General features: G+C 41.4%; 1 long non-coding RNA gene across 1 annotated transcript in view; it reads right to left on the minus strand.

Annotated features, from left to right (window-relative positions):
• Positions 1-5,389: 5,389 nt before the first annotated feature.
• The window catches only part of LOC110354588 (uncharacterized), a 37,377-nt gene continuing 21,212 nt past the window's right edge, over positions 5,390-21,554 (minus strand). Inside the window, exons 2-3 of the long non-coding RNA XR_002406723.4 lie at positions 11,314-11,381; positions 5,390-7,738 (exon numbers count right to left, since the gene is read on the minus strand). This is a non-coding gene — a long non-coding RNA (uncharacterized lncRNA). The remainder of the gene's footprint in view (positions 7,739-11,313; positions 11,382-21,554) is intronic.

The raw sequence follows: 21,554 nt of genomic DNA on the forward strand, positions 1-21,554 counted from the left end.
CTGCTGTTCTGGCTAGGGCTTCCCAAATGCAATGAAATGAGGAGGAGGAGCATCTTGAAGAGAGCAGACAGGTGATCTTTAGGATGGTAGGGCAGTTGCTTATGGGAGCAAAGGCTTTCTGTGGGAGGCTAATATTGTAGATAATAAGATAGTAAGAGAATAAGGAAATATTGGAGGAAGTCCTAGAAAACACAATGTGGGGAGTATTCTATTTTAAAGTTGTGAGTTAATTAATGGTTTAGCGAACTTTGAAAATCTTGCTCATTATTTGTCATGACAAACTTTCCTTTTGCTTTGGAAATAGACTTTTCTCTTGGTTACAGCAGTATAAATCAGGAACAAATCCGTTAAAGGCATAACATTATACCAGCACAGAAAGTAAATCAGACCTTCAGACATTGACAGCCTGCTGTGCTTCTCTCAGGTTAGTCAATGATTACTCAGGTCTTGGACTAAATTTTGTTATCAGTTTCAGAGATTTACCTCCCATGTACTTCATCTGAGCAGGAAAAGTAGATGGAATTTGGCTGGTTTAATTCCAGAAAGGCTAACTCTTCATTGCCCTGACAGTACAAAGGGCATTAAAGCTAGTAATTAATTATACTTCCATGTAATTTAAGTGGCCATGGCTTAAGTGGTAATCCATCTCAGTGTCTGTACTTTCTAGATGGAAAATAGGTCAGGCTCAAGAAATTTCCATTATTTAGAGACTGACAAAAGAATATGTTTGAAAATGCTAGGAATGATGAAATTACATTAGTGGCTTATGTTAAGAGACACCTATCTGTGATCACTATCAAAATAACATTATGTAATACAATGAATTAGAATTAGGATCGACTTTGATTATCTCTATAGTCCTCTTTTGAAAGAAGAGTTCAGGTAAGTTTACAGGAATGATCAACCAACTATGAAATACATACCTTTTTTTTTTTTTTTTTTTTTTTTTTTCTATTCTATATTCATGCCATGTAGTGTATTTTATTTCTGCAGTTGTTAGGACTTATATTCCTGCAGTTAAAAGGGCAAAATCATTTTAAGAGGTTATTTTGAACTCCACTGACCACTGACTGCACAACACATTTGTAAAACCAGTGTGTATAAATCTACCTTTCAGCACCTGAGCCTTTTCAAATGCTGTAAAAACCCTACTGCTTCTATAAAATTTATCCCAGAGGAAGTGGTGTAAAGACTGATGTGATAAAATACATCTGTCTCAGTATGTGCGTTCATTAGTCTGTGCAGAAGCAGAAGCACCCCTCGTGGATCACTACTGAGGACATGTTTACGGGCTGTCTCAAACATCATTTTGGACCACTTAGTGATTTTTACAAGCAAGAACACTGCCTATAAAGGCGTGAAGTCAGATGAATGGTGGGTAGCTTCACTGAACATCTAATTGACTGATCAGCATTGATGAGTGAAGAGCAGGGAAGAAACAGCAAGAAAGCTCGTCTAGGAAGAAAACAATTATGGGATGACACAGGCTGGGCTGGTAGCATGCAAGAACTCTGCTGCTAGAGAGAAATGGATGAAACAGGGAGGTACAAGGCCAGTTTGTCACTTTGCTGTATGGTGCTGGACTGCTTTGTAGAGGCTTGACTCTACATTCCAAACTACACTTGGGAAAATTAGAGAAAAATGGAAAAATCTGCCTTAAGAAAATAGGGGACTATGAGCCTGGGAATCAAATAACCTCATGTATTTTTTTTTGCCGGAGAATATCTGATTTTTTTGCTGAGCTGAAGCAGGGACCACACATGGTTTTCTGGGGAATGGCCATCAGTTAAGTACTGGCTGTGCTAGTCTAATTTGATGAGAGACAAGAGAAATCAGGTATTTCTTATCCTGAACACAGACTGGGGTGTGATCAGGGCCTAAGGGACCAGCAGTAAGAACCTTTGGAAATGAGATCAATTATACATTCTGTGGGTTAATTTCTGCTCCATTGCATCAGAGTCTCTTCCAATTAAAATCTGAATGAAGTTGGTCCCTCTTAAATAAAAATTAGGATTCCATGACATTTGAGCCACAAGCAAGGTCATAGTAATAGTTACTTCGTTTTCAGCTTCTCTTCATCTATAGAGAAATATTGAGGCTGCAGAAATCCACTGCAGCTGCTCGTGGCCATTGTTCCAAGGCTTTTTGGCACTTTCCTGGATGCAACATTGGCCTTTGGAGGCCCTCTGGGATAGTTTTCGTGCTGTGCTCTGCTAGCTGATTGCAGTTTTGAGCCAACTCTATAAACCTTATTCTAAAATAAAATAAGAATACAAAAAACTTGAGAGAAGGGAAGCAAAGGGGGCTGGACTGAGAAAACCTCAGTACACTTCTAATTGCTTTGACTTTCATCTGTTCCCTGGTAAGTCCCAAAATAAAACACTTATGGAGGTAGAGATTAATGGTCTATCTGGTTTGACTGGTAAAAAGGGTGTGGGGGACCAGTCCCACTCCTGACCCCACAGAGGAGGGTTACCTGAGACATCCCCTCCCAGCTTCCAAGTGAGGGGAGCAGACAGGTCGTCCTTCCTTTCTACTCCTCCTCTTGCTCCAGCATCTGTGGGATGGTCACTCAATATGACATTGCATGAAATAGGTCTTCCCAAAGATGATCTTTCTTTAGGAAATTACCTGCAGGCAGGGCATATCTTCAGGAAGTCTCATATTCACACTTGAAACCTTGTAGTGGTTCTCTGGTCCTGCAACCCCAGTCTCTGATAGTGCAGCTCCAAAAGGCTGCCCTGGCCAGGGGATAGCAATCAGGATTTTGACCCAGAAATGGTTATTGGGCTGACACATCTTCCCAGATGCCTTCCCACTTGTTTTTAAGGTCCTAGCTCTACAGAGGACCACAAGGAGAACTCACCCATGAGGAATGGCTGGCTCTAAACACCATTCCCCCACTCCACTCACAAGTGCTTGCAGTGCAGTGCTATAGCTCATTTCAAGCAGCTTAGTTCTTGCTTTGCTAAGGTAACTTTTCCTTCTGTAGTTACCCTCCACACATTTGTCAAGGACGCATTTGTTGTGAAACTTTGAAAGAAAGGTAAGTGGCTTTTCATTTCAGCTTTTTTTTTTTTTTTTTTTTTTTTTTTTTTACGTAGCAATCTCCAATAGAGGCACCTTTTAAAATTCTCTGTATGTTCCAATGTCATTGCAAATGATTGCTTTTTAGGCTGCAGTTGCTTTCCAAATTGGTAATGCCAGAGCAAGACTGCGACAAAAAAAAAGAAAGAAAGTAGTATCTGCAAATAACTTTTCTAAAGCTGTTATTATCATTATAAAAGAAACCAACAGTTGGGAAATACAGTGAGTGGTGTCTAACACACTTCACTTGTAAAACAGGAAATGCCCAGTATTTTAGAATATCGTCCCACTTACACAGCAGTCCATTAGATGAGCAATGCAGTAACTATACTGGTAAAAGCTGCCTTGACTTATAGAGCTAGCTGATAGATTTCATTCTGACAAAGTGTTTCAGAGGAGAAAAAAAACAAGTTTTCAGAAGACATCCTTTGTAAGTCTCTGAAGGTCAGAGCGAAGAGAAGTAAAGGAAATAGCTGAAAGTTTGGGGTTCCAACTTTAGCTACAAGAAGTTTCTAGGGGAGAAGTGTTATTTATGGCAGTAGCTGGTGCAAATTGCATACAAGATGTATTTCAAATGCCAGGCTTTAAAAATGTGATACAACCTCCCCCCCCCCCCCCCCTTTTTTTTTTCTGTACAGTGAAGCCTGAAGATTGCAGTCTTTTTTCTACTATCAGCCATACATACCCAAATACACTTGGCTATTGAATTAACTGTCCAGAGCATACACCAATACCAATCTAGAAAAAAAAACACATATGCATGTATTTCTCTCATTCTCTTCCTCTCTTTTCTTGTCTAAAATAATCTCTTCTCTGACTCCCCAGTGAAAGCAATAGAAAGTTTTCCTTGTGTAACTCCCTGTGGTCACGTGTGGGTGGGCATAACTTAAGTGATTATGCTGCTATATGAGTCTCTTGAGGGAGGGATTAAACCAGACAAAATGCACGGAAGGTCAAGAAAATAAAAATGTAGCCCCTGTACCTCAACTCAAAGTGCACGCTGACTTTCCAGTTGCCTTGTGCAACACGTCAAACACCAGCTGCACTCTTCAAGAACAAACTCTTTTCTTCAGTACCATTCAGCAAAGGCTGAGAGTGGATTTTTTTCCAGTTACTTTTCACCTCATTGTGCAATGCAGTATTTACTCTCCTATAACTTCACAGTCAGCTGTTTTCAAATTCTGTAATTCAAGGTAAGTCAATAAATTGTTGCTGGAGAGGAAAATCATCACAAATTGGTGCTCTGTTTCAACATGTGTACTTAGACTGTGGTTTTCAAGAGGAAGGGTGTGAATAATTAAAGCAAACCCACAAATTAATCAAAATTCAGGCACTAGGTTTCAGCTTTCTATGTTAAAGTGTTCCTTTACATTGGGCTGAAGAAAGATCTCTGCACTTGAACCATCTCTAATTCTTAGAGGCCCCATGGACATTTGAGTTTGTCGTGACCTTTCTGATTCCCGCCAAATGAATAAATATGTTATTAATAAACCTTTAGTAAACTATTACCGCCCCTAAATTTCAGTGTATCTAGAAAGCCAGATCCCCCACAGCCTCACCAGACTCCACAAGTAATTACATGAGCAGCCCTAGGCTCTTCTTTTCTTCTTCCCTCCTTTGCCAAGATGGGAAGATGTTAAAAGAACACGTTTAGTAGCTAAAATATGGTGTTTAATCATTGAAAATTCTGTTCCCAGTATATTAGTGACTGCTGAGTGACAAACTGCTTTATATCACTAGGACTTACTCTGCAGTGTTTTCCATATTGTAGAGAGACTACTTCTGGAGTTGGTGAAAAGTACCCAGATTACTACCATTTTGACTCTGTAATGTTTTATACTCATTTTATACTCCCATAAATGGCATTTCAAGGTACTGAATAATGGATATTCAGGATGTACTGTATGAACACAGTGATGTTTTCTTGATCTTGTTCATGTTGAACTGCTTACATGCAAGATGTAACAGGATTTACGGGTCTTCTGTGATTCAATTTTCTCACATCCTAAAATAAAATAAAATAAAATAAAATAAAATAAAATAAAATAAAATAAAATAAAATAAAATAAAATAAAATAAAATAAAATGTCCAGATTGGATCTTACTCCTTTTTCTAGACTTCCTTCTTCTAACAGCATAATCCTGTTGTACTCTCCTCCGAATTAGTACACAATTAGCTGGATCAATACTGTCAGCCTTCTAAATCTCTCATTTCAAAGAGTTACTTCCATAGAGAGGTAAACATTGCTGACTTTATACACCAGCTTTGATTTAAAACTGGAGAGGAATGCAAAAGGATCACCTTGTCATCTGACAAATTGAATTGATTCTTATCTTGCTGGCAAAGGATGCATTGTTTCTGAGAGTGCACGTCTGTATTTCAAAGCAGGTAATTCTGCTTTTTAAGGAGAGAGAGGGAGGATACACCATTTTCACTTACAGGGCTATCGCCTGTCTCTTTACAGCTGGTCTCAGGTGATCTCTGTAAGACCCTCATGCCAAAACACTTTACCCTTTTCTTGACTGTAAGCAGGTTTCACTTCTGTGTTCATTGGAGTTGGAGACAGATCTAATCTTTGACATCATTAACGTGTCTGTAGAACAAAACTTTAATACCCTACAGGGCATTACTGTATGTATATTTTATAAGACAATATCCATAAACATCAGCCCATAAAACTAACTCCATAAAAACATACTTTGAAGGAGAACTCTTTTCTGAGACACTAAATCAGGTGAACATGATTTTATGTGGTATGTAAAATAGATCCCTTTGTTAGAAAAGGTTTGAACTGATTAGCTCAGATCCAGGTTGGAATCCAAACAGTCCAAAGTGCAAGGCATTTGGTTATGGTCCAAGCCCAAATCCTTCCAAATTTACCAGGAGCTTGAATCACTCTCTTCTCCCTTTGCCTTGGTGGTTTAGACTCCCATGGACTGACCCCTCCATGGAGCACTTGGCTCTACCTTGTGTTTCGTACCTGTGCTCACCAGCAGCTGAGTGGCACTTCTTGCTCCATCCAAAATTTGGAAGAAACACCTACCCTTTTCACCAGTTGCTCTTTAGCTGTGGCAGGCAGGTTGCTCACAGTTTTTTTTCCTCACCACAGCTTGTTGTAATCAAGTCCCATTACCATCTGCAAACTGGCTGCAGAGAGGGCCTGGGCCAGGCTGCTGTTGAACACATTAGGATTTTCTTTTTTTGTCCAACCTGTGGAGAACACTGGGACTCGGGAACTAAAGGATTCAAATCCCAGTTTCTCTGACTGTATAACTGATCGCCACTTTCCACAATAGGAACTTCTGTTTCTCACACCACTGCCCAGAGGTGTTCATATTTCAGTTACTTGGCACGGTAACAAAATGAAGCAGTGTTAGCTGAAATAAAACGATGCAAGTCCTTGGCTGAGCATCAGGGAAAGCAAAACTGCCTTCTAATTCTCTGGATGATTGGTAAGATGGGGTAAAATCTCTCTTTAGCTCATTTGTTACTCTATGGAGGTTTCACTACCCTGCAAGTACACAATGGCTGATTTTCCAAGGGTAGACTGAGTTGTCTTGGTGAAGGAACAAGGCACCACATGCTTGCTAGCAGCATTTGAAATGCCCTACCTAACTCATAGCTTGGGGGTGCACCTCTCATTGCCTGTGTTTGGCAGCCACTGCCATCCCACACTGCATGTGAGGGTAAACCAAGTAAAATAGGAATCACTGTAACTCTGGTGCAAGGTGGTGAATGTAGCATTACGGCTGAGCCCCACAGTAGTACACAAGCATCTGAAGGATGCTTCCCCTTAGTATAAAAAGGGATTTGTTTCCTCTCCCTTCACCCACACTTTTGAGTATCCTGCTCAACTCCCAGAGCTCAGTTGATAAAGAATCTCCCCCCATATGCTCTTACAATCCTCTTCTGCTTATATTCCCAACCGTTTGTTCATGATCCCCTTCACTCAGCAAGGCTTTTAAAGAGGTGGGAACTAGACTTTTCCCTCTGGCATCAACAAGGGCAGAGTCCAGCAATGAGCCACTCCTGCTCTGTCAGCAGTTCGCAGAGTATCAGCAATGCAATTAACCTAATGCCAGAAATGATAATGTGCCCAGCCCTTGCCTGTTCCACCCGTATTTTGCTCCCAATGAAGTGTCATAGCATTCATTGCTAAGTAGTTTACTGAACCTTCATTTAATCCTTGCTCTTAGCTGAGGATTCACCATACGCAGTTGTCTTCCTCTCATCTTCTTGAATCTGCAGTAAAAATTATATCAACCAGGAGAAGAGACTGGGATAAGTGGCATAATACGGCTGACATGTACGCCTTCCTGATACAGCTCCTCCATTGTAATCTCATATCATAATTGTAATTTCCTTTTTAGAAGTCCATTAGCACGTTATCTTTTCACAGTGTCCTTCTGGCAGCTTTTCTTTTGGGCTATTTCTTTCCACCTCTGAAGAGGGAAACCAAGAACAGCATCAGTCCACGTGTGGGTGCCCAACCTTCCCAGTCGTCGTCCAGCTCCCTCCCTCCTGTCTCTCTTCTGCCCTGATGAGCATTTCCAGGTGTTCTCAGTGCTCTGTAGGATTCCCCAGCCAGGGAATGTGATGTGGTGGTGTGTGAGCACTAAATGACTGCATCTTCTTTCCCAGTCCCAAATGCTATAAAAGAAGCATGGTATCAACATGTTTTTATTAAACAAATAAGCTCTGTTTTGCTTTAACCCATGAAAAGCTCTAGAAGACATAGGTCAAAGACTCCATCCAAATGCAGGGGGTTACTTCAACATACGAGTCTAGCTACCAAGAGGAATATGTGGAGATGTCATTTAAAACAAAAGTGAAGTATACCCAACAAGAACATTTTACGAGTGTTTCAGAAATATCCTTTTCAGCAGTAACTGTGAGAATCTGAAGTGACAGTTCAGGAGGGAATGAACACCTACAAAACCTAGATGGAAAACTCATCAACCCCGTTTCTTACAAGCAGAAGTTCAGACACTTTTTGCTTTTTATTTGGCAGCAATAAGAAGATTAGATCACCAAGTAGACAAAAATAATTATCAAGCCACTGGAGAAGTTGCAAGTGAATAAATGGACCTACAGCATTGATATGGGAAATCCATACTTAATTTCCATAAGCAGTGCCTTTGTGCTGAATGTAGCCAGCAAGTTCCAGTATTCCCCTAGCGCAGGTGACGTTAATTGTCACCACTGGAAAGGATTTCCCTGTGCTTCAACAGGCTGTTTTTCTTTTCTGCTGATGCAAGAACAGCTCCATGGAAGGGCAGAAGGATTCTGAGCACACAACCCCTGTAGGGAAGGACGGATTTGCATTTCATAATTTCAAATAGAGCTGTGAATATAACTGTGTTTTCAGATGAATGGTTAGATGAAAAAAAATGTACTTATTCATTTTACCTCTTGGAAAAATTAAGATCAGATAAACTTCAGGACAAAGAAGCAGTTCAAATTGGAAAGTAGGAATATTTTGACACTGATGAAAGTAAGAATGAAGAGTTCATTACAAAAATCTCTCCTCCACCACTCCTCCAACCAAAACCAAAACTAAACAACCCCTCCTCGCCCCCCCCCCAAAAAAAAACCAAAAACTATCATCATCATTTAACATGTTTTAGTATCTAGTTTCAGTAAAACTGAATCTAGATTTTTTTTTCTTTTCTGAAAAGGTATGATTTTGTGGTTCTTGGTTTGTTTTTGTAGATTTTTTTCCCTAGACTCATTTTGAATAAGCTTTATAAAATATTTGATTCTCCTAATCCCTTCTGAGAATAGATATTTTTATCCTTGGTTGTAGAGTGAGAAAGAAAAGGAGACCACAAAGCCAGGGTTTAAAGCCAGTATCTCCTTCCTTTGTTCATTCTTCTAAGTAATATTTTCCTATTTCTAGCATGTGGCTCTCCACTCTAACAACGTATTATTCTTAATATATACAGCAGGACAAAAATGGACTCTTCTGCTGTATATCTGGAGTCTGGAAATGACCAGAGTAGCTGTCTGCACCCTTGCTATGCTAAAACTCTCTCACAGTTCGCTCTTGCCATATACTGAACAAAGACAGCCATCCTTGCAAACAGAGATACTTTCTAACTTCATCTGTTTGCCTAGAAGAAAAAAAACTATGAATTATTCTGTGTAATCATGCTTCTGTATTACGGCTCCTGTCAGCTTATATTATATGTGAATAACAAACCAATTTTTAAAGGAGAATAAAACCCATGAAGTATATATCACGTTAGCTGAAATAACCCATCTAGCAAGGGGAAAACTGAGCTTGTTCCAGGGAAAAGGATTGTATTCTGCCTGCACAGGAGAGAAAAATTACATCATTTGTAATGCTGAATAAAAACAGTGCTAGCCCCAGTTCAGAGAGGAAAAACCCAGCACTTTATAGTATATCTCAAAAGATAAGGAAGTCACTCAAAAAGTCATGTGAATTATGAGCCCCTGCTAACATTTTCCTCTTGCGACCTTTTCTTCTATTTTTTCACATGTATTTGATGATTCTGTGGTTGAGTCTTATACTATACCCTATATATCAGGACTCCTTAAAACACCCTGTGGCAAAACTTGGCAAAGAAGTTTGAGACAAGACCACCTCCAGCTGTCTGCCCACCACCTCTGCTTCATGCACCACTCCAGCAGCAGCCACATCCTCACTGCCAGGTTTCCCTACCCTGCTGGCTGTATAACTGCATAATTATGTTGCAAGCATGATGATGAGTGCTCTAAGTCATCATAGGCTCGCTCAGCAACTGAGAGTGGGAAATGGATCTGGCTGAAAACTTTTTCTCCCCAGGTTTGTCTTCACGTGGATCTGCTCTCCAGATGGCCACATAAACAGTTGTGCTGGCACAAGGGAATGGATGTGCAGAATGAGGATGGAGAGCCAAGCTCTATGAGACAGGGAAACTATTTTTAATTACTTTTTCAAAGCCCACAGAGTAGGTGGGTACATATGCACACATACACCCTCATGAAGATTTTTTCTTCTCTTACATATTTCCTCCGTAGTGGAGTAAATATAATTTGCGGACAGAGAAATGTGGGTGTGCAAGCTTTTCAAGCAGCATTGTCTTGATATTAGACCATATTTCCTTGCTTCATGATATTTCAAGAGTTTATCATTAAAATAAAGATCTTAAAAAGTAACCAAGAGGATGCTCTTTTCCTTATAACCACTCTTGCTTTCAAACGAAGGGAAAAGTTAAACATATAATAGCTTAAATGCAAATCATGATTAAGATTCAAGAGCAACAAAAATAAATGTCTTCAAAAACAGACCACCATCATTTCTGGACTCCTTGATCTTGATCCTTGAGAGAGAGTTACTAGTTTTATAATTAGTTAAACCATCTCCATCAAGGGCTAAATATGACTTGGAGGTCCAGGGATGAAGAGGTCATTCTTCAGTGAAGCTTAAGACTTTTGAACATTACATCTTCACTTTTAGTTACGAGAGTTATGAGAAGCCTACAAGGAGCACATGCAAGACTTCATTCAGTAATTTAGTTAGGGTTTCCCACAGCAGGCCTTCTAATCAGTCCTGAGCAAGATGCATTGATGTCTTCTGACAAGGACGTGGGCTTTTGTTTCTTGGAAAAAGAAAAGGGGAGGGGGAGAGGGCACAGTCATCAGGCCTAAGCTCTTTAACTGGAATTTCTCACTTCCCTGGTTCTTTGCCAGGCTTGTTTTTGCTATCAAACAATCAAGTCTCAGTGGACAACAGAAAGGTTTTTGTTTTTCCACTGAATTTAAGTCTTCTGCAAACTCCAAATAGCTCAGCAATAATCAAGGTTATACAGGATTTTCCACCTTCAAAATGCTGGTGAAGGCTTTCTTTCCAGCTGCAATGCTGCCATTGCAATAATCAAGCTGACTGAAGGCATGCGGTTGCTGTGCTATAAAGGGAGAGCTGGCACCCACACTCCATTTATGTTAAATTGATGTTTGATTTACTATTAATAGTCCATTGTAAATAAATGAAATAACAAATCCTGCATATTGGTTTCAGTGTTGTACGTTTCTCATACAATGTGCTGCAATATTTGTACAGCACACAGAAAAGACAGAGACAAGTCTGTATCTGTATCCTCTTGTCTGCTTCAGCCAGCACAGTACAAGAGTTTTTTAACTTGATTGAAAGCAGAAGTACCTTTTCTCCCCAGCCCATTAGAGAGATACAGATGCAAGCTGGTAGAGAAGCTGGTCTGTACCTGCTCAAACAGCCCTGCAAATCACATCTTCTTCAGTGGCACTAAGCCACGGATCATGGCTACAGCTCCTAAAGAAAAACAAAACAACAGTTTGTTTTGCAGTCGTTGCTAAACTCATCCTTCAGCCCCTTGAGTGCATCTGCTCCAGGAGGCTGTAGAACGGCTGCTGCTGCAACGCTATCCAGGCACGGCTGCCAAGGGGGTGCACCCCCTGCAGTGGACATGGTTGGAGTTAACAGCTAAGCCTCCTGAAGCGCGTTGTGCCTAATCAGTCCCTTAGGACACCCCTGAGCTGTTCCTTAGGCCTTACCAGGCAGTTTCTAAAGAACACGAAGAAAGGAGTGTGAAAGGAGGCAGTGGTTGTATTAGATAAACACAGTGAAAGAAAGCCCACCACAGGAGGAGAGTCTTCTACTTTTTGGCTTTCTATAGCCCATTTCACATTATATGGTGCTGAAGGAGCAGATATGAGTCAGGCTAAAAGAGTGCCTGGCTAAAGTCCATCTCCTGAGCTGCCCAGTTCTTTGGTACTTTGGTTGTCCTTTTCTGCATGTGCCTGCGCAGCCCACCAGTCCATGCTGGGACCAGTTGGTGTGGTGGCTGGGCCATGCAGAGCAGCAGCTGGCATGCAGCACCCACTGCACGGCACCTGGGGAAGCCTTGCAAGGGGGAAGGAGCATCTGAAGCACCGGGGAGCGGATGCATCTCTCAAAATACTCAAAAGGACTCTGCGAGGTATAGGACGAAGAGTAAGGCCTGCCAGCTGCCATTCCGTGCAGAGACCTGAAGATCAGCTGGGGAGGGAACAGAGGGTGCCCGGCCCCGTGTAGGGGTGGGCACCACTTGCCAAGGGCAAGAAGGGCCTGCACAATGCCTCTGCATTGTGCATATTCAGATCACCCCACAGGGTGCTTGACTTCATCCCAAGCTTTCTTGGTTAGGGGGACAGGAGGGGCCAGCCAAAACATTCCTCTGCTGTGGCTGGGCAGGGCCACTTACACCGCAACACCACTGGAGGAGGAGACCACTCTGGTTTCCCCCAGCTACCCAAGGGAGCAAACTTCCCTGTGAGCTCTTTTATTTAGCAGGAGCATGCCTCAGGAAGGTGCTGCATTTTGCAAAATCTTTGTGCGTGCACGGCATAACACAAGCCACCTCCCTACAAAATTACAGCGGCATATAAACTGCGCTGTAAGTCACAGTGTCTACAACCACGGCAGCAAACTGAAATGGGCCAGGGCATGGATCCAATCACTGGCATGTGGGTGTCTGTGCTGTTTCACTGCTGGTGTCCTTATTGGCACACTTTTGGCCTGTGCCAACTGACCCAGACAATGCCAAGGCATGTTTTGGGGCATAGCACAGGCCAGGGACTTTTCACAACAGGCAGTACTGAGGCGGTTGCTCTGCGCTCATAGCAAGACAGCCTACCTGAGTGACTGCAAGCTGTGCAACTTGCCCTCAGGACTAGAGGAGCCCTGGTCTGGTTTATTTGCTAGTAGGGATACACTGAGGCCACGGCTGTCTGGAAAATGTCATAATTACTGTTGTGGATATTTTCACTAAAAAGCCATAGCTATGCTACTTAGAAAAACAAACGTACAATATATTTATATATATATATATATATATATATATATAAATACAATATATATTTATAACAAATATAAACAAATATAATGTACCAAAGATAGGTTTGGACATTTATTGAAATCAAAGAATCACAGAATTGTAGGGGTTGGAAGGGACCTCAAGAGATCATCGGGTCCAAGCCCCCTGCCGAAGCAGGTTTCCTAGAGCAGATTGCCCAGGTAGGCATCCAGACAGGAAAAAAATGGTGAAAGAATAAGTCAGATATGCTTGAAGCTGCATAGTATTTCTGTATTAGTCTTCATGCTAAAAATACCTACCAGAGGCTAATTCAGCTAGTTTATAAAAACCCTGATTCTCTGACTTTACACATGTTATTTTCTAGCATGTCAGGCTCTGGAAGGTTGGCTGCTCCCAATCTAGGGCAAGCAACTTTTAACATCATAGCTATCAGTACTGATCAAAGCTACTTCAGAGAAAAGTTCAATTTTGCCTGTGATCCCTTTCCTCTGAAGGGGTAAGTCCTCAGCAAGACACAGCACCAAACAAGCCAACCTTGTTTGTTGTTTACAATATCTGCTCTGAGAAGAGGCTCAGTTAGCAGTGAAAATGCTGCCAGGGGCAAGGTGAATTCCTGAAAATATCAAAGTTATCATTAATTTCACTTCATCAAAGATCACTGACAGACAAATAGCAGGGAAGCTCGCCCCTTCCTGAGGATCCTTCCTGTCAGGAGACTCAATTCCTCCATCTCCCACACTGCAGGTCCCTTTCCTGTGGTGGGCTGTGAGGCTGCCTCCAGCCTCACGACGCCTCCATGACAGCCTCTGCTCTGTGAGCCACCACAACACAAAAGAAGGAGCATCTCAGAAACGTTGAGACTACATGTTTCTTTCCTCTACAGGTTGTTCCCTGGGGTGAGTTCCCAGTGGATGTTTACAGAGTTGTAATCCTTCTTTAAAGTCCCCTTTAGTTGTGATGCTTGCAGAAAACAAAACAAAACAAAACAAAACAAAACAAAACAAAACAACAAAAAAAAACCACACTGCTGTGAAAGTTTGGTGAGTTGAGACAAGCACGTGTCAGTTGTCATGTTGCTCTGACTCCACCAGACATGATGTCCTTTCAAGAGCCTCCCCTCAGGGCACTCTCCTGAGGGGCATGTCCCCTCTCTCCATCAGCAGAGAGTTCAGCAAGATGTGTTGCAGTGGGTGAGCGCTGCTCTTGGGGAGTTCTTTCCTTCCCCACCCCATGCCACTTCCACTCAGTACAACAGTATTTGAATTCCTCAGCAGGATGCAAATAGAAATCAACAGGAAGGGCAGATGAGGCTGATCAGCTTTGCACACAGGAGGAGGTGCTACTGCAGTCATCAAGTATTAGCCCATGGGCTTCAGCCCCAGGACAGAGTCAGCAAAGGTGGTACACCACACTTGCAAATAGACAGCAAGATTCATCTCAGCATCACTGAAATCACCCTAACAAGCAAAGCTTGGTTACAGGTAGCACAAAGCCTTCAAATCAACCACTCCATATTTACGCTTGTGCTGCCCTACGCATCCGCATCTGTTCTTCCAGGGGAAACATTCCAGCATTCAATAAATGATTCCTATAAAGAAAAACAGAGATTGATACTAACAGATCACAATCACCTGCAAATCATTTGGAAAAGAGCTCCTTATCGGTTTATGTAAAATCATGAAATAAATTCAACATGCTAATTATTCTCTACAATGATAAACAACTCGTGTTTGTTTGGGGTGTTCTGTGATAACAGAAGCCAATTTTCTCATTTTTACTCACAACATTGCAACCCAGGGAGGCTTTTCATTGACTTGCTTGTTCTCATTTGTCCCAAACAGCCAAATGACAATTGAAAACAATGCACCACAGCAGTGACACAATGAAGTCATTCTGAAGGCAGATTTTACAACACTGATAAAGATTGGGTGTTTTTTCTTCCACAGGATGTACAAACCTCTCCATCAACTGTCTCTAAAGGCAAGCTCTTGGGGCTTGTGTTGGATGTCACAACTGTAAGTTTAGCAAATGTGTGTGGAAATCTGATGGGTTATTTATAAAGGCCTCCTATGTAAATATTGATGAGCCAACTGTTCGGCTAATTTACTCATCATAGATATACTGTATGTGTGAGCCAGAAACATAAAAAGCTTACCAATGATGAAAGTCTCTAGATATGGAAACACAGTCTTTGAGGTCTGCAAAGTCCATAGCTGTAGAACCCTAACAGGAACAGTACCAAAGTGTCAAGACAGCTAATCTTAGCCTTCCATTCTTTCTTTCCTACAAGTGTATGTCAAACCTTCCCTTCACAAAGATTTTATAATTTATAATTTTATATTTGTATTTGTAATTTTATATTTGTATTTGCAAAATGTAAAATATAGAAATATTTGAGTACTTACATTGTTTATTTTCCCCTAGAAATCATCATCTGTTATCATCCAGGGATGCTCTTTCCAGCCTGAATGCCATTGATCCTTAGGTTCTTTTTATAAGACCAACTGCAAGTGGATCACAGTCCACATGTTTGTACCTCTGTATCCTGTCTATACAAATCAAATCGAAAAGGCCCCTTACTTTAGTTCTAGTTCTTACATCACTGACAAATGAAGGAATGGAGAAAGGAAAAAAAAAAAAAGTTTTTTCCTTCCTAAGAAGGAAACTGAAGAGCTAAAACATTCTTCCCAAAATGTATAATTGCGACAGGACCCCCAAAAAGGTACTTCAAAACCTGCAAGTGTTACGTCTTCTCCACATGTATCTGACAGACCAGTAAAATTTGCCTGTATATCTCAGAGACAGAGAAGCCCAGAAGTAGTACGAAGTCAAAACTCTGAATCAGATCACAAGGTTTTTTCTTTGTCCATATAAATGAACAGCCCAAAAGGACCAAAACATCTTTAATTGAAGGCAGACTGGATCTGGCTGTTCAGGCTGTGCTTTACCATGGTTAGCTGCTTAATACTATTTGCAATATTATCATTAGAGTGAAGATGATGGAGTTGTATTTGCAGTCCCAAGAGGGGAAGAGTTGAGATGGAGCATAAGATAATTGAGGGAAAGGTTTTAGTTTAAAACCTAGCTATAACCAGGGGATAGGGAGTGGGGGAAGCAGAACTGTTAACATTTGCTTGTTTTCCAAATCCGGTATGTTTTGCATGGACAGCTGGACTTTTATGATGTTTTGGCAAAACACAACTATGAGTTAAATGGAAATGTGCCTTTCATTCAGTTTGTCTTACCTGGCTCCTGGCCAGTCCATCTACTGTCTCGAAATCAGAGACCCCAGTGTCTAATGTAACCTCCAACACACATTTCTTTTTCTTTTGAAGCAACATCATTTTCTTCTTCTTCCTTTGCCTTTTTTTTTTTTTTTTCCAAATGATGCTTCAAATGGTATGTTTACTGCCTCCCTTCCCTCCCCACCCCCCCCATTTTTAAAATGAAAATTCAAAACCAAGGCAATTCCTTATCTCCCCTACTATGCCACTTACTTTACCTGTTTTTCTCACCATTGTGTTGCAGTAAGGTCAAGTGCTTTGAGGATAAAATGGGCATCTGGCCCTAGTTTCAAAATGGCTTGATATTAGGACGTAACAAGAACTACTTGAATGCCTCGGACACCTTTTTTTCTCTTTTCTCTCCACCTTCCCTCTCCAGCTAGCCTAATCCCTGTGATCACAGCAATAATGTTGTTACGCCTCTTTTACCTTCCTCCTGCTAGCCTATTCCTTCCACCTAGGAGGGCTCTGATGCAAGTTACAATGTTTTATGATTGTTTCTTCACTTCATAAACCATATATCAAAGCTGATATTAACTACCTATGCACCTCATTGAGCTTGTAACTGATGCTTCACTGGTGGCCATTCAGTGACATTCTGCACAGCACAGCATGAGGCAGACCTGGCACCTACCCTGTTTTTTTCCTACATTATCTTCATCCTTCCTCTCAACTGGTCTGGGGGTTTCAGTGTTTTTTTTTTTTTTTTTTTTTTTTTTTCCCTTCTCTGTAGCCCTGTGAGCTCAGACCACTGTCTGCCTTGAAACCCACAGTGCCTTTGCGTTTTCCCTATGAGACAACTGCTTCCTATTAGCTTCACCTGGGATAGTGAAGACCTACTCAACAAACCAGCTATTTTGCAGCATGCAGAGGACTTCTAGCCTCTAACTGTGCAACAGTACACTGGGCAACTCCTCACTGTGTTATTTTAATATGCCTCTTTAACAAAACTGCACTTAAGCTATTGTGGTAACTTTTGTCCAGAGATTCAGGAAATGCATTTCATTTCCTTTGGTGGAGACTTTGGCTTATCACAGCAAAGTCAAATCCTTTGAGTTTTCCTTGCATTAGTTCTGCTAGTGAGAGCTGAGCATTAAAACCCCAAATAAATAACAGTTTAATACATTACAGAACAGGCAAACAGGTATTGCCAAGATCTAAAAGGCAGAACGTTTGCAACTTTACTATTGAGCAAGACTATCTTTTTCTTCTTTACAACTGAATTCTGAAGATTGCTCCATAAAAATAAGATAGCCAGATAGACCAAAGGATATTTTTCCTCTGAAATAGAAGATTAAATGTAAAGGCTGAATGGCAGATCCTTAAAACCTGGAGATGAGATTGTCGAAAGACTTAGTTGCTGTTGTGCTCTTTATTTGTTCCAGGGTTGAGAGGGGAAAAGTACCTTATCAGGTGGATATAATAAAGACATGTGTTTATTTATTTATTTTCTGTCTGAAAATTTGCTTCCCTGTTTGTTCTCACTTGCCAAAATTTTCTGAGAAGTGTGATATACCTTCATACATTATAGCAAAAGAAGAAGAACGTGTATCCAAATAAACAGAGATTTTATGGCTTCAGAAATATGGGTCTTAAAAAACAGCTAAAATGCACTATAGTACAGCCAAAATAATAACTTTTAGCAATTGGTATATCCTGAATATATTCTCACTTAATTGAGGCATTAAAAAAGCTAAGATTTTGTCTTCACTAGAAAAACAGTCTTGAAGGAAATAATTAGTCAGCCATATTTGCATCATTTAAAATCTCTACAGGGCACAGGCACCTGTAGATTTTACTTAGGTAGGTAAATGGAAGCTTTGTGTCCCCAGCAGGTGGGACATGCCAGACACCTACTGACCTTGGAAAACCAAAGTAAGCTAATCTACAGTAAAGTTAACACTTTTCTGCAGTGAACAAATATCCTAAGTAGGACACAATGGTGATAGGATAACAAATTCACAGCTTTGCCTTGGGAACCCCTCTGAATTCACCTTGGCTGACATGAGATTGCAAAGGAAGGTGTTTTCCAGTCTCCCTTGAGCTGTTTGAGAGCCAAGTCTCTTCCTGATGTGGTCCATTGCAAGGGTCTTGCTCTTGGGTGGTTCCTGGCCCCACACCAGAGCAGTGTTCCCACCTGCCTCATCTAAGGGCAGGGGGCTCGCAGCAGCAGTATGCAAATGTCAAATCAAACTGAAGGTACTTATTTTCTACATAAATGATGGATAATATCTCAGGAAAGGTGTTAAGATGTCATTCCTGTCATGGCAAACCACCTCTATGTTGATCTGTAAATATCTGACTTTGGTCTGGAGAAATTTAGCAAGGATGCTGGTTTGGTAGACAGGACAATGCTGTGCTTCATTATGGCCTCATTTCCTCTCAGACATCTCCCAGAGAAGGCACACACTCAGCCTGTGTGTTATTAAACTACACTTGGCACTCTGGCAGGCAAGCAAGCCAGAGACCATGAGAAACTGCTATTTTTATTTTGTCTTCTTAAATCAAGACTGCCGCACTGACTTAAATAAGCACAAATATTTCCAGAAGGTTGCATTTTCAGGGCTTCCTTGCCTAATGCAAACAGCAGCAAGCTATTATTCAGTCGGTGAGCAAACAAGAACACCCACATCCATTTGATTGTAGCAGCTCCCTACCACCATCACGCAGCACATGCTCAAAATGACGGCTGGGTTTGGTGACGTTCATGCATAATGAAAAAGGAGAGAGTGGCCAGCCTGCACCTCCCCTCCTGGAGATAAGTCAGGAGGACAAGGGGTATCTCCCTCCTGATGCTCTGCTAATTTGAGCAGCTTTGCTTGCTGGAAGAGTTACAGGGAGGGAGGGTTAGCAAATTCTTCTGAATCTCCACTGTGACAGAAATTTCCCCAGAACACTTTATGTCACAGCATCTGCTTTATAGTGGGTTTAAAAAAGAAGCACCCTACGTAACAAGCACAATCAAATCCATGCACAGTGAAAGTTGACGCACAGAAACTATTCTGCAGATATAAACTAACTTGCATTCTTCAGCATGCTGCTGTGCCAAAAAGCTTAAAGTTTTGTGAGAAGGGAGGAAAATTAATTCCAGAAAAAAGAAACTGTTATAGATTGTGATTAGCCAGTGCCAGTCCAGTCTATCCCAATCCCCATTTTTTGGCAGTGCTACTTTCCTTCCTCACAGAAGGACGGGATAACAGAAAACTCGTATTTGGGAAATAAAGAGCAGAGTGAGCCACCGGCTTGCATCTGACAGGAATTTCTGCAGCAGCAGGGAGAGTCTCATTAGAATTTTTCCCATGACACACCACAAAAGATGGCTGGAGAAAACAAAGTGAGATGCTGGAGCTCAGTATATTTCTTTGTCCTTGAGAAGCCCAGCCTTGCTGAATCTCACGGGCTAATGCATGCATAATTTGGGGCAGCTGATTAAGTTTATTGTGTTCCCGACTAAATCGAGAGGAGTGAGGAGGGGAGGGGGAGAAGAAACAAAGTTGGCTTTAATTAAAGCTCCGCAATTGTCTTTAATATTTACATAATGTGCTATCATAATTGCCTCTGATTGGAGACTTAAGATGACAGAAGAAAATGACATGCTGAGGAAAGTCCCCAGCTGAGGAAACAAAACAAAAAGACACCTCCTACCCACCCCCCGGCTCTCCCCCCCGTTCCCCCAGGCCAAATCAAAAGCCACAGAAGAGGAATTGCACAGGGGTGCTCAGTAAACACTCGAGCTCTGAAACAGGCTCGTGCAGGCACAGCTTCTTCCATGCCCTTGCAGAGACCATGGTATCTGCTGGCTTCAGATTTTTTCAAGTGTTTTAAGCATCTGTGTGAGATCCCTTCTGATTTGAGAAGGTAGACATTTTGCTGATAACTATATGAAAAAGCAGGCACCGTTCTGATCCCAATGTTGCTGCGACCACTTGGGAAGAAAAACACTCATTGCCATCTCCTCCATGAAAAACTCTTCTGGTTTTGTTCATTGAGTTGCCCAGTAGAAAAAAAAATAAACATAGTTTATATTCTTTCTGTGAAAAGGAGTATATCAAGATTGCTGGTGATAAAGAGAATTTCATCAACTGGGAGCAATAATAAAGTTTCCATGATACTGACGTCTCTTCATTTTGTAACAGGCCACAGAGTCATGTGAACATGAGGCTTTGCGTCTGCATGTTCTTCTCAGACATCTAAAATCTGTGTCTATCAGAGAGTCACAACTTGATCAGTGTGTTCTCTGTAGATTGTGCAGGTCCAATCTGAATTTATGAGGTTTTTCACAGGTTCCCCTAATGAGAAAATGCTGATTTGTTTCCACTATTTCATGTTAGAAATGTCATCATTGAAAGTTTTGATATAGAAGTTTTACTAACAGCCATGGAAAATCACCATTTCATAAGTATACAAAGTGCCATAATTCCCATTTAATGGTCACAGAAGGCACTGTAGAAAGTCTGTCTTCTCCATCCAGAGAGGAAGGACTCTGAATTTGCCTCTCAAGCCAGTGCACACTTTTGCCTTAGAAGTTGCTTGCAGCTGCTGCTGCCAGCCTAGTAGCGTTTATTTCTCATCACCTGGAGCTGGGCAATAGGATACGTTTGGTGGACCAGGTTCAGAATGAAAAGGGGACACTTGTGTACTCCTTTCAGCTCTCACATCAGTTTCCTCAAGAGCAGACACATGACCTAGGCGAAAATTATCAGGGTGCTGCATCTCCCCATCAGCTTCCCTCACAGTGACACGTTCCTGCTCTCTCTACGTTAGCAGGCTCTGGCCATTATGTGCTGAGCAGCCAAAGATCAAGATGTGGAGGCAGAGGAGGGGGTCACCCCATCATTTCAGCACTTCTGCTTTCCTGGCAGAGAGCCTGGGCAATGCCTTTTTCTTGGACTGCTTATTATAGTGATTTTTTCTATAAATGGCAAGCAAACAATAGCAGTGAAGCAGCCAGGACATGGGAAATAAACCTGCTATTACCAGCCACAGTTGGAGCTATCCTGGAGGATTAGGATTAAAGTACAGTAATCTAACATACCTTTCTTCACTAACATACTTTTTCATATGGACATTAGTGTATCTACTTAAGAGACTTTGTTTTTCTATTTTTGATTGCTTTGTTTTATCTTTCCAGGCAATGCAATACAGATAAACCAAAAATGAGTTTGTGTCCCTCCCTTCAGAGCACAGCTATGACTCATGAAGTTTGTGCATTCACTTGGAAATACAGTGCTGCATCATTCTCACTATATAACAGCAATAACATACAGAAACCCCACTGATGCTCCAGGCACCAAATAACCCATTTACTGGCAGGGAGGCGTTATATGTGCACTGTGTTTTCTCTTG

Source organism: Anas platyrhynchos, chromosome 3 (genome assembly GCF_047663525.1).
Source record: "Anas platyrhynchos isolate ZD024472 breed Pekin duck chromosome 3, IASCAAS_PekinDuck_T2T, whole genome shotgun sequence".
Taxonomy (NCBI): domain Eukaryota; kingdom Metazoa; phylum Chordata; class Aves; order Anseriformes; family Anatidae; genus Anas; species Anas platyrhynchos.